Here is a 7,500-nt window from a genome sequence, read left to right as displayed (position 1 = left end):
AATATCATAGATAAAAAATTCATTAGATGGTACCATTGATGAATTTTATTACCCGATCGGTAATTAATAATTTAGAAAAATCTAACAAAATATATATATATATATTTCACTATGAACTATAGAAGAAAATCGCGAATATCGAAATAGCTGCTATGTCATGAATAATTTTAAACAACACCTACTAACTTTCGTTTACATTGAATCACAATAATAAATTTATATACCCGAGTTATGTAAAATCTCGATACAGATATAAAAGGAGAGAAAAAAAAAAAAAAAAAAAGAAAAAAAAAGAAAAATAATGAAATTAAAAATTTCAACGTAGTATAAATCATTCTCCTATTCCTAAATCCTAAACTATATGGAATCTAAACAACACACCTTCGGCATATTTAAATCGCAAATATGCTTGATGTCGGTGAAAATGGATAGTGTTTATTTATGGATTATATGGTGCAGTTTATATGCCAGACGGAAGAAGAACTTTTGTGATCCAACGTGCGAATGGATGTATTATATGATGATCTTTTGCCAAAGTTTACGTCGACGACAATGAATGTGAGAGTATGCCGAATCGTCTAACTTTTAACACGCTCTTCGATAGATCATTAACGTCTAATTTTCAAAGGAGTCTCTCATATAAGAAATAAAATTTCAGAAAATAATTCATTCATTTTAAGTCGCCTTTAATAATCCTCTACGAAATGCGAAAACGATAAAATAGAAAAATATCAAGTAGACATTAATGCCAATTAAAAAGGGAAATTTCTATAATCAAAAATATAGAAATTAATTTTAAAGGCAAACGATAATATAATAAAAACCCGAATTGATCATTAATATATCGGCAACGATCATAGATGTTTATCAAGTAATAATTATATTTCTTTTTCTTTTCTCTTTTTTTTTTTTTTTTTTTTTTTTTTTTTGATCTTTGATGAATTATGATTTCTAACTTGGTAAGAATAATTTTAGTGACTATGACGTATTCTAGGGAAGATCTAGCATCAGAAAATTTTCCTTGACATATGCTCTTGCAAGAGAAAAAGAGAGAGAGAGAGAGAGAGAGAGAAAGAGAGTGTGTGTGAAAGAGAGAGAATGAGATAGAGATAGAGATAGAGATAGAGATAGAAAACACACAAGTTTTCTCTCAGTCAGTCCTCTCTAACTCTACGAATCTCTCTCTCTCTCTCTCTCTCTCCCTCTCTCTCTTTCTGTCTCTCTCTCACTGTCTACCACAAGCTAAAGACGAGGCACACTGGTAGTGACAGACACAGCGAGTTGGCAATGATCCAGAGAACTGATCTTCGTGGGTGTACAAATGGATCCAACGAACGATCCGTCAAGATCCAAGTTAAGGGTTTTTCTATACGACGTATACCGTACGGACACAGGTGGTCATAGTGATTACTAAACAAAGTTAAAAAGAGATAGATAGATAGATAGATAGATAGATAGATAGATAGATAAATAGATAGAGAGAGAGAGAGAGAGAGAAAGGGGAGGGGAAGAATCCTATCTAAAGATATTTTACTAGGGTTACTTAACAAATTACAAATGATTTTCTTAATCTAACAGATAGAACAGATACAAATACTCACGATAGTACGTTCTCTCTCACGCTCTCTCTCTCTCTCTCTCTCTCTCTCTCTCTCTCTCTCTCTCTCTCTTTCTGTCTCTCTCGCGCGAGTAATTTTATTTTTAGTTCTAAATAACTATAATCGTAATAGCTCGGTTTCCCCTCGCCTCTTGACTAAAATTAGAATAGCAGTAGACTCTCAATAAAGTAGTCTTGACGTGCTATTTACCTACATACTCTCGTGATACGTGATAGTATTAGAAAAGAGAACTCGTTATCGGTCAAACCTAATTTACACTCTCTCTCTCTCTCTCTCTCTCTCTCTCTCTCTCTCTCTCTCTCTCTACCCCTCTCTCTTTCTCTACCTCTCTCTCTTTCTCTAACTCTCTCTACCTCTCTCTCTTTCTCTACCTCTCTCTACCTCTCTCTCTCTCTCTCTCTCTCTCTCTCTCCCTCATAAACTTCAATAAATATTTTTTATATATATATATATATAAATATATATAATCCTGATTTAATATGTTAATATACAAAACATAAAAATATTCTTTAATTTAATATCCAAAGTTGAAATTTTCTAATCGAATAAAAACAGCCAGTCAAATTTTCCAATTAATTTGAATGACTCTAATAAAAAGCTAAATTAACCTTTTCTTTTTTTTTTTTTTTCTTTTCTATTGATCAGACAATCAATAAGATTGATTTATACTAATAATAATCCTAATTTAATAATCCTGCTATAGATTAATGACCATTAATGAGATTTAAATCGTCAGGGGTAAAAAAAAAAAAAAAAAAAAAAAAAAAAAAAAAAAAAAAAAAAAGAAGAAGAAAAAGAAAAAAGGGGAAAAAAATAAAAAAAAAAAAAAAATAAAAAAAATAAAAAGAATCTCTATCAATCTCTTATCCAATTATTACATAAGCCAAGGGATATTAATTGTTCACATTTTGCGTGTGACGACAAAGATGGAGTGTGGGTGTCAAAATAAAAACAAGAAAAAGAAAAAAGAGAAAGAGTGAGAGAGAAAGAGGAGGGAGAAAAAAAAGGAAATTTCGTGCTGATAGAACAGGCCTCCATCTCCTCCTCCTCCTCCTCCTCCTCATCCTCCCTAGTATATAACTAGGAAACGTGGGGTATATGGTATATGTAGACGTATAAACGATCTCTCTCTCTCTCTCTCTCTCTCTCTCTCTCTCTCTCTCTCTTGCGGGTGGCAAGTCGATGGATTATCGAACGTGTCAGTCTTCCTGACATACTCAAGACGGACTGGGAAAATCCCTCTGACGAAACGGTTTTAAATATACTATACGAGACTCCACCCACCCTGATCACTGTCCGACTGTCGATCACGTTTCGATCGAAACACGTTTTCGGGAGAACTTGATCGGAAGAAAATACATATCTTTTAACGATGATGACTTTTTTTCTTCATCTTCATCTTCATCTTCATCTTCATCTTCCTCTTCTTCTTCTTCTTCTTCTTCTTTTTTTTCTTCCACCACTTCCTCATCCTCATGATTATTTTCTTTCTTCGAAACGTTGACATTCTTTTTCTTTTTCAAACATATTAATTAATGATGATAGATTATTCTGTTCTGATGAAAACAGGACTGGAATGGCTCCAACAGGACAATCTTGGGTCTTAGGGATTAACGATTTCAAACAAAATGATATTAGAGCACAATTTTTTTTTTTCTTTTATATATATATATATATATATATATATATATATATATATATATATAAATAATTAAAACTTGAATTAGTCCGATCAACGTGATAAGGAAGGAGAGAGAGAGAGAGAGAGAGAGAGAGAGAGAGAGAGAGAGAAAGATGGAAAAGGTGAAGAAGAGAGACAAAAGTTTCTAAATGATTTTAGAAACTAATTAATTATTCTTTCTCGAGACTTATTAAATTTGTAGTTAGATTAATTTAGCTGTACTATAAACTAGGTTTGTAAAAAAGAAATAAATTTAATTTAAAAAGTCTCGAGAAAGAGAAAATTAATTTCTTTCTTTCTTTCTTTTTTTTTTTTTTTTTTTTTTTTTTTTTTTTAACATCACCTAGGAACCTTTTGGTCTACTCTGAATTATCACTTAACAGGGACATAGCAAGGAAGAGAAGACAACTTTCACATATTGAAGTTAACGTTTCTCTAATGACCAAGCACACGGTAGAAACGTACGAATCGACAGATTTATAGGTAATACGTAATACTAAAGAATTTCTTTATAGTCATTGTTCTCTCAACAATTCCTGATAAATATTTTTTTGTTTCTTCCTCCATTACTAAAGATTCTGACAAATGAATGACGTTTTCATTGATCAGCTGATAATATAAATATCAGCTGATAAACTTTAGGAAAGTTAGGCTAATTATTATCTAAGAAAAATAATTTAAAAATACTCAAGATGAGAAAGAGAAACAATAATAATAATAATAATAATAATAAGAATAATAATAAGAATAAGAAGAAGAAGAAGAAGAAGAAGAAGAAGAAGAAGAAGAAGGAGACGAAGAAGAAAACTTTCGCATGTTGACGAACGATAAGAATAGAAAATTTCGCAAGTCGATTTTGATATACATATACTCTATGTTTTTGGCTAACATTATAAACGCATAAAACGCCGACGACTGAATAGAGAAATTAGAAGAATTGAGTACTTTAACGTTCCTTAATCAATCAGTAATCTCAACCGAGTTCCTTTAATCACTTTTTTTCGCACGATTGCGTTAACGATACTAAGTATAAAAAAAAAAAAAAAAGAAAAAAAAGAAAAAAAAGAAGATAAAAAAAAGAAAAAAAAAAGGAAGAAATTTTAAAAGAAAAGTCATTCTATTGCTTCTCCTCCTAATTAATTTCTTTTTCTTTTTCTTTTTTTCTTTTCATTAGTTTGTTAAAAAAAAAATTAATCTATATATATATATATATATATATACATATAAAGATATTATATAATAATAGCTCACCTATAATATGGTGGTACTTTTCGACGAACTGTGCAGTACTTTGAATTCCCATGAGTGCTAACTCTATATTGGTGGTGTATAAGTTATTCGAATATTGTAAATCGTTTTCGACACAACTAACACCTGACATCTGCTGCCGTTTTCTTATTATATTTCCTTTTCTTTTCTTTTTTTTTTCTGTTTTTTTTTTTTTTTCTATTCTTTTTTTTTAGTCTTTTTCTTGTCACATAGTTGTTTACCTTCTCTCACTTAGATAATTCTTCTGATATCACTTATTCCACTCATTTCATACAAACACATATGTATGTATGTATATATATGTATATATATATATATATGTATGTATGTGTGTGTATATATCTGTATATTTAAGTAAAACGTATGAATAAAGGACGTATAATCCTCGTTCCAAAAGGAAGGCGCCAAAAATTTGTGATGCTCGTGACTGAGCTAACCACGTGCTGACTCTCACCACTTATATTACTTATTTTTTTTTCTCGCCTTTCTCTCTCTCTCTCTCTCACTTTATATGTATATATACATATATACATATATATATATATATATTTTTTTTTCTTTCCCTTCAAACACTATTTAGAAATCTCTCTAATTCGTGTCTCCTTGATGATTCACTGCTTCATCTCTCACACTTTGATGTTCTATTCCGATATTATTCCTTCTAGCGAAATCACACTCTGATGCGACTTCTTTCTGAAAATTAAATCATTTTTGTTTTCTCAATTTTTCCTTTTTTTTTTTCTTTTTTCTTTTTTTTCCTCTTTTTTTTCCTTTTTTTTTTTTTTTTTTTTTGTACAATAAATAAACGTCACGATCCAAATGGATATTAAATGACTCTTTTGTCATTTATTCGAACGAATTAATTATCTTAATAATCTAACGATCAAATGATTTAAAAGGAACGTAATCATAGAAATTCAAAATAATATCCTTTTAGAAGATCCAATGATTTTTGTCAATCAATCCTTAATCTCAAACAAAAAAATGATCGGATGATTTAACAAATACGGCGGACGGGAATGGTTTTAGATATTGAAGGAAAAAAAAAAAAAAAGAAGAAGAAAAAGAAGAGGAAAAAGGAAAAAAATAAAGTACCATCTTTCTAAAAATCAAATCATTTGTCTGTCTAATTATTCAAATGCTTAATGGAAAATGATTTTAGATGATTTAAAGAAAAAAAAGAAAAAAAAAAGAAAAAAAAAGAGGAAGAAGAAGAAAAAGAAAAAAAATTGAAGAAACTAAAAGTTGTAGCAATGATTTTAGAAAAAAAAAAAAAAAAAAAAAAAAAAGAAAAAGAGAAAAAAAAAAGAGAGAGAGAAATTTTCTAAATCGAGTTAGAAAATATTATCTTAAGAGTCCATTTACGAGCTCAGAACGTGCGAAAGATGACGTTAATACACGAAACGCACGCATACACATACGCTTGCATACACACACACACACACCCACACACAGAGAGATGATCAAATTTCTCTCTCTCTCTCTCTCTCTCCCTCTCTCTCTCTTTCTCTTGTTTCCTTCAACTATGACAAATTTAGCGTGAGTAATAAGCGCCAGTATTACACGTGATTTTCAAAATTCAAACGTCACGTCAAAAGAGACGAGATTGTAACCAAAAATTAATTTAAATATGTCCACTATATCTCAATCTTTTTCATTTCTCTTTCATAACTTTTTCCTCTTTTTTCTTTCTTTTTTTTTTTTTTTTTTTTTTGCTTTTTGTTGCATTTATTTACCTTCTAAAATATCGTCGATATTTATTTTTTTTCTGAAACACTCGAAAGTCTAAAAAAAAAAACAATAATAAACCTTCGATCTTTATTTCTGATTAGATCACCGAATCGAACCGAGTAATAATGACACAAGGATACGTAATATTTCTTCAATCACGTTACACGTGTCCTTTTCTAAGCTCTTACGACCTTCTTCTCCTCTTTTTTCCCTTCCGAGCCTTTAGATCATTATTCGATTATATATATAATTTATATGAGTCACTGAATCGAACAAAAAACTACGTTAACACATTTTGATAATATCGATCACGAGAACACGTGTTTGTCCCTTTTTTTCCTTATGCTTTTGATTTATAAAGCATATTTGCCCCTTTTTTTCCTCGTAATATCACGAAAGCTCTTCTCTCTTTATCTCTTTCTTTCTTTCTCTCTCTCCCTCCCTCCCTCCCTCCCTCTCTCTCTCTCTCTCTCTCTCTCTCTCTGTCTCTCAAGAAGAAGAAGAAGAAGAAGAAGATTTTCACGTTAGATCACTATTTAAAAAAAAAGAAAAAAAAATATGGAAGAAAAAGGAAAGAAAAGAAAAGAAAAAAATCGCGACGAGATTGACCATAACACACCGGTCGTAACAGCTTTACTTAGAGGTACGGTTGTTGCGAGCACGGTGCACGATCAACGACTGCTGAGATAGAGAGCATGCATGGACCGCTTTGGGGCCGATAGAGAAAAAGAGAGCGAGAGAGAGAGAGAGAGAGAGAGAGAGAGAAAGAGAAAGAAAGACAACCAGATAGAGAGAGGGAGAAAAAGAGAGAAAGAGAGAGAGAGAGAAAGAGGAGCCATTGGCAAAGCACTGGGTCTCTGGTGCTTATTTTAAAACCTCTGTCCTTCCAAGCCTCGCACGACCGTCCCCTGTGGTACACGTTCGCGACACAAGCTAACTAAATTCGCCCGCCCCTCCCTCCCCCCCACCCCTCAGCTTCTCCTCACTCTACCATCTCCAGCACTTCCCCCCACCACCATCACCATCATCATCATCATCATCATCATCACCACCCATCTCCCTTCTTTATCATCTATAAGTTTTACGAGAAAGTTACCGATTTACCCCTTTCACCGTAAAATGACCTAATCGTTCGATTTAGAATCAGCTTTGATCGCATAATAGATATCTTGAATTAGATATATATATATATATAGAGAG

Source organism: Vespa velutina, chromosome 12, assembly GCF_912470025.1.
Source record: "Vespa velutina chromosome 12, iVesVel2.1, whole genome shotgun sequence".
Classification (NCBI taxonomy): Eukaryota; Metazoa; Arthropoda; class Insecta; order Hymenoptera; family Vespidae; genus Vespa; species Vespa velutina.
The sequence above is the reverse complement of the archived record's forward strand: the minus strand, read 5'-3'. Positions refer to the sequence as shown.